General features: G+C 38.6%; 2 protein-coding genes across 8 annotated transcripts in view; one reads left to right on the forward strand and one right to left on the reverse strand.

The window, feature by feature from the left end:
* LOC140670888 (uncharacterized) overlaps positions 1 to 13211 on the forward strand; it is a 376593-nt gene that overhangs the window by 249593 nt on the left and 113789 nt on the right. The gene's annotated exons all lie outside the window — the stretch shown is intronic.
* Positions 1 to 13211, reverse strand: part of Tio (zinc finger domain-containing protein tiptop) — a 151002-nt gene that overhangs the window by 75941 nt on the left and 61850 nt on the right. Inside the window, exon 1 of one of the 6 annotated variants that reach the window (XM_072901641.1) lies at positions 8965 to 9507. The exons of the other annotated variants lie outside the window; for them this stretch is intronic. The gene's annotated coding sequence lies outside the window, so the exon portion shown is untranslated. Of the gene's footprint in view, positions 1 to 8964; positions 9508 to 13211 lie in introns of those variants that run through there. 6 annotated transcript variants of the gene reach the window in all.

A 13211-nucleotide genomic window follows, 5' to 3' on the forward strand; every position in this document is an offset into this window, starting at 1 on the left:
CTGCCGCCTGCTACTTCGACCCCGTCCTGACCGCGTTATGCCTCTCGTTCGCCGTGTGTCTACATCATCAGCATGCCTCTAGCGTTTGCTTTCCCGTTTAGATCGGCCTCGTATACGATCCTCTGAATAGCCCCGAACCGAGGGTGCTCTAACGAACGGGCTATATGAAATGGAAAACAAGCCTTCGATATTCTCGACGACAATGAAAAAAGGCAAAATGTTGCGCATAAAAACAATGATATTTGCAATTAAAGCGGACATAAACCTGCAATCGCGATATTATTTATCGCGATTGCAAGAGAGAACAAATTATTAATCTCGGATAAAAGGTAAATAAACATTTAAATGTTTTGTATAATTATACTTTTTCAGTAAAATCACAAGCGTATAAACCATCCGAAGCAACTGGCTTAATCGTAAAACAGAAGTCAACAAAGTTTTTTTTAGACACATACACGTATTTACTTATTAACATTTAAGAAGAGAATCTCAATCGTGAATCGTTTTAAATACGTATCAACCGAAAAATTAATATTTTTCTAATAAAAAAAAAAAAAATAAATAAATAAATACAAACAAAGGATGAATACAATATATGAAATTGGATTATCTCGGGTGAATGGAAAATGCACGAATGAAGAGTAAGAGAGTAAGAGGTAACATTGTGAAAAATCTGACAGCGGTGAAGGTGAGAGCCGCGTGTAAATCAAAAGCGTTTTATTAGCCCCCTCCCATTTTATTCAGATTATCACGGCGAGAGTCGAGCCGACTGCACTTTTCATTCGGCGCCGGAGTGCACGGCAAAAACAGAGTCGTCAGATCGAAAGGTACACATTGATTGTAATTCGAAGTGCAGCAATAACCTTTTGCGGCCATTTGTCGTGTGGCGCGATTGCACACACGCGCAATCGGTGCGTGAAAATGGAAATCGAGCGAAATGGATTCGTTCGCTCAGAAAAAGCGCGTGGGAGGAAGAACGAGGAAGGGATGAAAGAGGGGAAACACAGCGGTGTGTGTTTGCGCGAGCGATAGAGACGCAGTATTATCGGAGTTCGTAATTCGCCAAATTAGCGCCAGCACGATTAGCTAATATATTTTATCGCGTCTACCAAAGGTGACGCGCATTTTTAATTTATTTTCTTCGTGACGTATGATGCGACGAAACAGAACCCTCGTTTCTCAAAATTATAATAGTTTAAATTACGCTTATAAACGTTTAATTCCGTTTTAAAAACTCATAATTATACGGTGTTAATTTAAAATGTCTGAAAACATATATTAAACATATATCTGACTCCCTTTAAAAAAAAACAATCTTTTTGATTAAATGCAACTGACGTTATTAAGTATGTACATGAAACTATAAAGTGAAAAAGGATCTGTCATCACCAAAACTTGACCTTTCTCATTACGCTTATATGAGAAAATACTAAAAGGAGATGTTGCACCTCGAAGGTATACGTATGCGCGCTCGTGTGCGCTTCATTGAAAGGCGTTATGTGCAAAGCCAACACTGGTTTACAACTAGTAATCTCGTTTGGTAATAATCTTATCTTTCTTCCCAGAATTCCTCTCGACAGATATTCCTTACGACGAGATGACGAGATCTTTATGATTGGCAAATGCACGCATAAACTAGACGAATGCGAATATCTACTAATTAACTTTATCGATAAACCTGATCTTTCCGTCTCTTTCTCTTCATTTTCACCTTCATATCTTTCCATATCTAGCCAAAGTATTGCGAGTTTCCTTCGAAATAGCGATAATTGAAGAGAAACTACTCGAAAGTTACTTATTATTAGTTGTCGCTTCATCATTCTGTGAGAAGACAGAGGAAACGAGGGGCAGGGGATGCAGGACGAACAAATCTATCGTGTTTCAGGAAATGGCAATTTCTGATAAACTTTATAAAGTCTGCTTAAACATAATAACGAACAAACTCGAACGTTTCTTCTAGTCGATATAAAAGTAAACGAGACTCTTCTCTATATTAACAATAAAATTTAAATTGATCAATCAAATAATAATATTTATTATTATCCAACTTTTAGAAATGCAGGCTCTTATTATGAAATAAAGTCAAAACTATCTCAAACGCCCTGACAAATTCTTTACTCATCTTTGTAAAGCACAAATATTCTCCTACTTTCATTCTTCGTAGCTATTCATAATAAAGTCGTAAAGTTATAGATTTGCTTGGCAGAGTAACGAGCTGAGAAGCAAAGATGAGGAAAACGGAAAAGCGGACGAAAAGCGGAAGGGAGAGATCGCGGGAGATGAGTGGAAGAGAGAAACAGCTAGCCCCCGAAGGCCCGAATATCGATCTCATACATAATTAAATACCAACCCGGCAAAGCATCACAAAGAGAGCTTACTTCAGCTTTGATCTGCTGACAGACGGGCCCCGTCATCGCGGACTTCAATAGGCGGTACTGGATCGCGGGGGTGTGCTATTGACATGTATGTGTATGTGTATGTGTTTGTGTATGTGTGTGTTTTTCTCGCGCGTGTGTATCCAGCAGCCTGTGTTTCACGCAAACACAAACACACCCACACAAATACGACGAAGCCTGTTTACGAATCCACGCATTCGCGACGTTCGCGTCCTCGTTAGGCGCGTATCTACACGTGTCGGTGCACGCTTATATGTATGTACACGAGAAAACTACTCCCCTTTTGCATTTCGCATTAGCTATCTAAAAGCTCTACTTTGTACTAACGAATAGCGCTCAAGAATTCATCGATATGATGAGGAGAAACGAAAGAAGAAGCGATTGGAAACTGTTCCAACCAAAAACAAGCAATCTAGCATTCGCAGAAATTCAATCCAAGCATCCACTACATTGTATGATAGAAATTACAAGTATAATATAGTTTTACGTCAATTTACATGGCTTAATTCGAAATATACAAGACTTGAGATTTTTATTAAAAAATGATCTTATATATAGACACATCTTTTGACGGAAAATTTTCTATAGGTAGACGTTTAATACAACGTTAAAAACATTGCAAATTTTGCAAAGCTATATATATATATATAATGTTGCATAATGAACAAAAAATTTTGTTGCATCGAAACTTTGGAAGCAAACATTGTTTCAAGCTTCTGTTTATAAAATATTTATAAATATATACACGCGAGATAAATGTTATATAATGCGACTTTAATGATTACGAGCGAAGCACATTCGATAATCGACTTGCGATGTAAATGACGCGTACGTTTTTTCACACTCTTGCAATGAACAGTTTTAATATCTGTTAACTGATTTGTTGTATATACGTGTGTCTCATTAACGTTTCATAATACCGTATTAGCTGCGCGCGGGGAGCCTCTTTTACATTCAAAATCTTACAGATGTACTTGAAAGAGATCTTTTAACCCGACGACATTGGCAGGTGAGCTTACTACGGTTTTATTATTAATCCGTTCACGAGAAATAAGGGGAACAAGCTCAGTACGACTCGACGAACATCCTGACGGGTCTTCATGGATGGATAGACGAGTTGACAAGCAAATAACTATAGGAGAAGGGAACGGGAAGGTTTGCGCGTGCTTTGATCGTTCTATATACATTCTTCATCCTTCTTACTCTTCTTTCCTCTGATGCGAGTCGCGTTCTTAAAAATCAGAAAGTATCTTTTTATATCTAAAGAAACAAATCAGAACCATTACGTCAAACCTAAATAGATTTGCCAATCCAGAGATCAAGTTATAGTTTTAACAAACCATCTATCGATTTATATAGGTACGTCAAGATTAAATTTAATAATCATAAATCAGGATAAATTAATCATTAGTTATTATTAATTCACTTAATTATTATAAAAAATATTCATTATCCACTTTTTCCCTCGCTTTCTCCTTTTTGACACTATTTGTAGTAACTATTTGTACTAACACTGTAATATTATAAATATTATAATATTTATAAGATTAATTCAACCCTACTCTATACGACTTTATTTTAGAAAAAAAAAAGAATTAAAAAATTATACATAAACGTCGTTATAATAAAAATTCGTAGCAATTCTAGATTGATAAAACTGACAATACGTATATACCGCAAGCGTGAAAAAAATTTATTCATTCGCAATAGAGTGTCTCAATTATCTCCTTTGCGGCACGCTTGCGATTCGAGTGCCGGCAAAATAGAAGCGATGACAGGAACAGATATTTCTTTAGCCGCGATATTATTACCGGTCGTTCCCGGCCGTGTTAAATTATAACGATGGCATCTCGATGGAGTCTGTCTCACGGTAAAAAGAAAACATATACGATAATTACCTTCGATCCACGCTGTTATCCGCCGACACATAAAAGCGGAATCTTAATCCTCCCATCATTACGCTTACGAAACTGACTCATAAATCAACAGAGTCGTAGCATTCCCTATCGCGAATGCGGACGAACGTGATGCAACGCGATTCTTGGTGGAAGAAGAACGACTACGCGCAGACGTGAATTTACGACGACGACAAATTTTCACTGTGCATTCTCGCGCGAATCGATTGCTGTGTGTGGCGATTAAACAACAATTTGTCGAAATTCACGAGGGCCGAACAAACTAAGCAAGTCGACTGATGTAATGTAAATTAAAAAAAAAAAAAGAAAAGATCCCGGATGCCGAGAAAACAGCTTTGAATGAAAAAAAAACTTCGTTCCATATTCCAAATCATGTAATTAAAATTTAAAAACTTGATTCCCCGCTCTCGTCATTTTTACTTATTATAATTTCACAATTTCAACACTTTTACCTATGTTAAATTCAAGCATTTATGTTTTCGGATAGATCTGTCGATCGCAATTGTCGAAAAAGTCACAAATACGTGTAAATAAATAATAATAAATTGATAATTTTATACGTTAAGAGATGAATTGAATTTGCAAGAAATGAAATAAACAATATTTATGGTAAAGTCCCTTCGTTTCCCATGAATTCGTAATGACTCGTCATACGTATACTTGGAGATATCTCATGATGACATAATTAAATCGCTGTTCAATGATGTCATGTTCGCTTCATATATATATATATATATATATATATATATATATATATATATATATATATATATATATATATATATACACATATACACATATACACATATTTATAAATCTATAATCTATATATATATATTTGCAAGAGTTTTTGCATGTGTGCGTGTGAATTTCATATCTGGTCATTCTCATTCTAATTCACCGTCAATTCTCAATATCCGTTTGCGAGAAAGTCGGTTAATTGTTTAAGTGTGCGTCTGTTAAAAACTTATTTAATTAATGACGAGAGACACGCGAGGGAATTTATCGTCCCGTACGATGTTTGTCACATTGAATTGTCTCGTAAATATCCAGCAATTGCCACCAAATGCGTAACGCACAATAAAATAGATCGTTTATAATAGGTTAATATAAAAAAATCAATTTAAAAAATACAAAAAAAAGCATTAAATCTATAATACACGTACATCAAGAGTATTCTTATAATTTCTTACAATTTTTACCAATTAAAAGTAAAAAGAAAGGTTTAAAAGACGCTATGTTTTTATCAATCCACTGCAATAAAATTCTAATTTAATTTATTTGTATGTCACGAAAATTATTATATGAGAATATTTTTTTTCCGCGGCGTTCGCGAAAAAAAAAAAAAAAGATTTATCATACAATTTATTATAATTGAAATTTTATTCGAATAAACGTACATCAAGATTAAAAGTTTTAATATAAACATCTGTCAACAAATCTTATCTACAGACGAGCTTTTGAAACAATTCCTATGAATTGCTCAATGTGATAACTGCGTAAACACAACATGTCTCACTTTATGTGAATGCACATTATGTATACAATAAACGTCTATATTAACACAAACGCACAATATGCGAACAAACTTTGCTCAATCGACACAACTCTAAAGACTTATATATCTCCCTTCAGGTGTCTAAGACTAAAATAATAAACTAATTCACGTCAACGTTTACATACGAACGTCAAGCGTAAGTGTAAGCATAGCAGTTAAAATAATACGTATGCAAAAGAAAGATGTCCCTTTTATATATTTTTACTTAACGTTTTTTTTAAACTTTTCTGAATACACAATAATTACGGAAGGAAATGATACGATACAAAACAAAGTCATAATGGAATATTTGCAATTTTTTAAGTTGTATTAATTATTTTCCAAGAGATATTTTTTTTATATTGATCATCGAATCATTAGAGCGTGCAGTAATTAAAAAGAAAACTATCCGAATTGACTTTAAAATTACCGTGGACAAAAGGAAAAAGCACAACATTGAATATCCGTAGGAATAATTGCGATTCATCGTATGGTAGAGCGCACATATGACCGACTCACAGCGCGTTAATGCACCACTTTTGCAAGGATGAAGCAAGAAGATTGACAGGCCAGCTCTCTCCGATCATGCTGCCCGCGCCTTATTCGACTCGTTGCATCTCGTTAATTGCATCGTGAACTCTCTCGATTCGAAATAAGGTTAACGATAAAGACACGACGTCATGTTCTTTTTACTGATTCAAACTTCCGCGCGCGCGCGCGCGCGCGCACGATTCGCTCTGCGTTCGCAAAATAAATACTCTCGGTAAAAAAAACCAGGCCGAACTGTCGCTTCGGAATCGAAGGCCGCGGCCTGACGTCACGATGGATCACGATCGAACTGATCCATCGTTGTACCGCGACGAAAAATCTCTCGTCAATGACGGGGCTTTCAATCCCGTCACCGAGCCAGGACCCACTTCGGATAGCTTCAGTAACGCGGACCTCGCAATTAAAACGCACTGTCAACGCCAGCGTTTACCACATCCATCAGACCGAAGATGGAAAGCGTGTCAAGAAGCGGCTCACCCCTCTCTCCCGCGGCGGGTGGCAAAAGGGTGGAGGTGTCCACTCGAGTGCGCGGCCCCGGAGTGCGCTCGCTCAAAAATGCATTTTTTTCAGGCGTGATATTGATGAACTGACAATTAGCGCGGATATGGGGTAAACCACACGCACAGATGCATAGACACGCATATTCTCCCTGATGTATGCTGCGTCATTTATGATGCAAATAGGGAGCAAGAACAATTTTGAAGATGAGTACTAATTGGTTTGGAGTTTCTTTATTTATATTATCTTACCTTTTTTTCTTATTACACTGATGATTTTCAGAAATTCGAAAGCAGTTAGAATTAAATATTGTTGATAAAATCAAACTACATAATTATATTTTTTTTAAAAGGGTATAGAAATAAATCTCGCAAATATCATTATCATTACAATTCATATAACGTACGTTCCAATAAATGTAAACGTTATCTGTCATTCTATCACAGATATATAGATCTGTTTGAAGAACTATCTCTCTATTTCGCATACTATTATTATTATATTAAGTCAACATATCTACAATATAAAATTATGAATTCTCTCTCTTTCTCTCTTTCTCTCTCTTCCCATGATCTCTATGATATTTCAAATAAGATGATACAAGCATGTAAGAGAAATGACATTCGAATAAAAGATTAGATATTTTCCTTTTAATGTCATAAATCACGCAAGTGTGTATAATATATAATATTTCTTAATCTCTCTTTTACTTATCTAACTGAATAGGAAATCTGACAGCAAATGTGACATTTGCGATACTTCTTTTAATCGACACACATTACAGCTTCTATGCGTGACGTTTCTAATTATAATACTGACATTTTATACTAACCAAAATTCGACCCAAATTGAAATTAGCCCGTCTAGAACATGTCGATAATCTCACATATTACACATCACATCATATCGAAGTAATATCATATTTTACAAGATCTAAACGCGTTTTAATATGTCACTTGCGCTATAGAAAATCCGAGCGTTTTTATCCTAAAAATTTTCAACATATTCCCAGAGATAACAAAGATAGAGAATGCAGAATATGTATACTCGAGTGTGCGTGTGTATGTGTGAACGAAGCGAGGGAAGGGCACGCGACAGAGAAAATCCGAACCACGGCACGAGGACACGGCGAAAATAGAATCGCGCGGTGCAATTTAATCCGCGACTCCACTTTGACGCGGCCGGGCACATACGTATGATCGAGGTTAATACGGCGCGGCGTTAATTTTCCAAGGGGTAGAAACAATGCCGTTTCGCAGACGATCCTACGTGCATCAGGATTACACGCGATTCCGCCACCTGCTGCGCGCACTGCACTTTTGTTTATGCAAGCCACGCGCTCGCGCGACCATCACCGTGCTACGGTGATTTTCTAAAAGTCGTCCAGTCGAGAGTCAAATACTTTCCACTTCCTTGCGCGCGCGCGCGACTCTGCGAAATCTTTTCTCGGCGAAGAGAAATGACGCGGTACTTCCAGAATTCATTACACTTTCCTAACAACTATTTACGCGCAAAAATTTTGTAAAGCGAAGTCAAGATTATCATAATCAGTGAGATTTATTGTACTATATTACAATTGTAGTACTACGATCTTTATATAATTATAATCGATAAAGTGATTTATTAAGAAATAAATTTTTTAATTTATTATTTTATTGACACCGTGATGATTCTCATTAACTTAAACTGACCTTTTTAAAATAAGCTGTTCATTTCTGATACAAGACTCAGAAAAATCTTTTTTTTTTTTTTTTATATTGTAAAAAATATAAATTTATTCAAATACTATAGCAAAACGCTATAAATATATATATTAAGCAATATTTTAAAAATCTCTTGACACTTGACATCCTAGTTTCTACAATTTGTAGTAAACTTTTAAATGTATGGCTTTTTATCACTCGCTAACGATTGAACAGGCCCTACATAAATATTTTGATGATAATTCTTATAAACACACTTAAAGAATAAACATTCACGCGTGTTCACCCGCACGCGATTCACAACAATAAATGTGACACTGGTCACGCAATACGGCGGAAATACATGAATCACATAGCACACTCACCACGAAGTAGTGATTCTACCGAACAGGACCTGATACGTCGGTCCCGATGTGCCGTCACTGTCGACACCTCAGACGCGCCGATCCTGGACCAGCAGTCACGAGAAGGGTAACACGACGTTGAAACGACGAGCATCTGGGCACGCTTTGGTTGCAAAATCCTCGATACTAAATCACCACATCATCCCCATGACGAGCCGCGCATTACAACACGGAAGGTATTTAACAGCGCTCACCATTCACTGAACTTTCTTTCTTTTACGTGGTCCTCCGAATCACTTCTCCGTTCGAAACGTTCACTCTCTTAATCGACTGACTTGTCACCGTGCGGAGATGCGCATTGTCGCAACGCACTTATCTGTCAAAGCGCTCCTCGAATTTAACTAGCACTAGAAAAAAGTCACGATTTCGCGAAAACGTACATGGTTCGTTGACAGAACGGAGCGAAAGTAAAGATCCAACCGCGACGGCAGCACGTGGCGCACTGACGACTCTGCGATCATCTTCCCCACCTCTGCCCCCTCCATCGTAACATCGTTTGCCCCTACTCGCTCGTTCCCTCCCCGCGGCACACTGCGCCTCCCTTACCCGCGGCCCTGAACTATCCCTACTACCTGGTGAGGCGCCGCGCCGCGCCGTGCTTCTCTCGTCCCCACCAGCATCTATCCCACCCACGCCCCCATCCCACTCTTCAGAGTTCCCGAGAGTCTTTCTTCCTCGCGGAGTCGCCCTTCTCGTCTTCCGCGGCGATGTGTCTCACGCGACTGATTCCTTTTTTTCTCTATTTCTCTCTCCCACAGAGTTTTCTACCCTCGCGATTCTCTCCCCTTTGCATTTCGCCCTATGCCCAGTCGTCCGCGATTTCTTCACACGCCTGTTCAATTGTTTGTAAAATTTCTATATTTTGACAAACATGTTAAGGATTGCATGTCCATAAAGTATAATGTAAAAAAAATAAACAGTATGTATATAAATAAAAAACAATATGAATATAAATGATGCGATATTGAGTTGAGAAAATTTGAATGAAAGACTGAGAAAAGTTTTTCAGTAAGAATAATTATAAAGTTATAGAGGCGTGATAAAAATGTACGTATACAATGGAGAGATATAAAGTTTTTTTAGCTTAATATCTGACTTGCGATTATAATAATTTTGATAATCATAATTTTATCAATTTTAATATTTATGAATTTGTTATACAACAAACTGTATACTTGCAACATAAAGATAGAGAAAGAGAGAGAGAGAGAGAGAGAGAGAGAGAGAGAGAGAGAGAGACTTTTTATTAAAAACAAGCGTTATCTCAAAGTTATAGATTTTTTTTTTTTTTTTTTATATAAATTCGTTTTATTAAAATTTTTTACTATTTAATAATATTAATAATATAAGTAAGGCTATAGAAACATGAAAGATAATGTCATTTAGTAAAACGTTTCTTTATATTTGACTATTTCTTTTCGATTCTTTCTAGGAATATTTTGGAAAACGATTAAGCACATAAACAAATTTACTACATTACGTTTACGTAACAAATATATTTTTTCTTCATTTTATGATGCTTTATGAGAGGAATATCCTACATGTAAAATGATTCAGTAGGAACGTTTCTCTGTCTGACAGTGATGCAGCAGCTTCTATTTAACCACCTTTCCGCTTCCCATAACATTTAACTGCACAAAGTGCAGCCTCGTGTTTCTCCGCTCGAATTTTTATCTCCGATCGAACATTGATCGAATATCTTTCGAGTCTCAACTCTGCAATCGGCATTTACGACGCGTAAACGTGCCATGTTACGATTATATAATCCTTTTATAATGATCTCATTATAAGTTGGGTTGGTTAAGAGTAGAATTTACAAATAGTAAGACGATTTCTATCTCTCTCTTTCTCTTTTCTTCATCCATCTATCTATCTATCTATCTTAATAATGATTTATTTCACGTTTTATTACATCATTGTTTATAACTGTAAATTTCAAGATATTTATTTTATTCTGACACAACTTTTGTGGCTACGCATAATTTTTTTTCCATTTCCAAGATTCTAGTTACATTACTCGCATTTTTGCACGACGAATTAGAGATTCGAGAATTCTAACGAGAGAATGATTAATTTATTTCGAGAGATTAAACTTTTACAAACGGATCAGTTGCAATTAAAGTCAATCAGCTATCGAAATTTCCTGAAAAATGATCAACTTGATCTAAAGTCTGGCAGGTGGGGACGCGTTATCTTGCCCGAGACAGTCCGGTCCCGTGTATCGACGATCCATCGAAAAGACCACGGACCTACGAATCCTCCGGCCCTATCCCAACCCTTGTTAGCGCGAGAATGTAAATCAACTCGTAATAGCATGGCAGCCGGGGATTAAGCGACGCGCGGAGACTCGGGACTCGGGACTCGGGACTCGACAGAGGTAGAGGCAGAGGCACGGCGAGAAGGTACTGTCGACACGGCGACGACGACGTCGTCGGCGGCAGCGACGGCGACGGCGACGGCGACGGCGACGGCAGCAGCAGCAGCGGCGGCGGCGGCGGCGGCGGCGGCGGCGGCAGCGGCGGCGGCGATGACGGCGGTAGGAGTAGGCGGAGGTGGGGAAGAGACTCCCGGCCTCTTCCCCTTGTCCCGGAGCATTAGGAGTTCGGTAATAAATCTCGTTGAAAAAACGCTCGCGCGCACACTTACACACGCGTGTATGCACGCACGTGCAAGCGCGCAAGTATACATATATACATATGTACGTAGACTTACACACGCTCGCATACCGGAGGTCGGTCTCACAAGCACTTCTGCTCTCTTCTTCGCGTCTATCTCGTTCGGCTCGTACATTTGTGCTCTCCCGCCACAGTCGCGACAGGAAAGAGAAATACGGAAGGGTGATCGAAGGGATGGAAAGAAATGGAGAAGGACGGCTATCTCTCTCCTTCTTTCTTTCTTTCTCTCTTTATCTCCGCGGCTTAGATCGCCTCCCCCGTCTCTCGCGCCAACCTCGTCGCGCAGCGACGAGAGAGAGGTCGGCATGATCTATGCACGCCATGCGGAGGCGAGTGTCACGGTTTGCTTGATGCATTGGTCCTCACTTGACCCCTTACTCCCTCCTTTCCATCCTGCCGCCCTCCGCTCCACGCCATTCTTCCTCCTGTCGTTCCGCGGCTGCTTCCCTCACATCCCCCTCTCCTTCTCTACCCACTATCCTCTACCAACCCTCTCGTCGTCATCGACCGCGGTGAAAGCAGCACGTTCTCGTGGAAACCCACCGTACACCCACGTGCACATAAGTCGGACGCGGGATGAGAGACCCGTTGAAGGGTGACAGAAGAAAGAGAACGACTAGATAAGAATGCATCCGCGCGGACGTCGCGATTCGAGAAGAGGGCAATATCAATTTTCTGGTTTAGAAGAAGACATGATTTATGGAACTATTAATTTCAAACGGTACAACTGACAATGAACGTAATAAACCACTTAATTAATGAGAGCTTGCATCACGCAATACACATATATACCTTAATTACTTTCAATTAAATAATAATGAATAATATAAATTTATATCTGTTTAAATAAAACGAATAATTGTTTTACTTTTATTTAAATATACGTACAATCTTAAATCTGAAAGAATTAAATATTGTATATGTATAAAAGAAAAAAAAAATATCTTTTTAATATTATACTTATAATTGTATATATTATTTTTCTGAAATATACATACTACTTAATTCTCTCTCTCTCTCTCTCTCTCTCTCTCTCTCTCTCTCTCTCTCTCTCTCTCTCTCTCTCTCTCTCTTTCTTTCTCTCTTTCGAATGCACTTGCCTTATATTTTTTGTACAAAATGACGATCGATAATGATTATCACCTTCTTCGCGTTCACTCCGTGTTCGCAAGTCTTGGGGCGAAAAAGTTTGACATTGAGATTTTTAAACCTAGCACTTTCCGCGACATTGAAGTAGAGAGAGCTTCAGGAGGCGGTTTTCGACTTTCGGCAGACGAAGAGATGAGGGCAGGAGAGCCCGGGTAGACCCGGAGGGAGCGATCGGAGGGAGGATCCGACGCGAATAGTACGACGATGGTTACATTCTATGGATCAGAGAGCTCGATAGCGTGCCGAAGTCGAGGCGAACGGCAATAAATCCATTTTTCGTGAAGGGTCGGTCGAGGGGCGAGAGCACGCCGGGGTCTGATTAGCAGCCTGACTCGGCCGTACAGGATGACAGCCGGTGAGTTATAATATTGCCCATCCATCTAT

The sequence above is a fragment of the Anoplolepis gracilipes genome, chromosome 1, assembly GCF_047496725.1.
Source record: "Anoplolepis gracilipes chromosome 1, ASM4749672v1, whole genome shotgun sequence".
In the NCBI taxonomy this organism is placed as follows: Eukaryota; Metazoa; Arthropoda; class Insecta; order Hymenoptera; family Formicidae; genus Anoplolepis; species Anoplolepis gracilipes.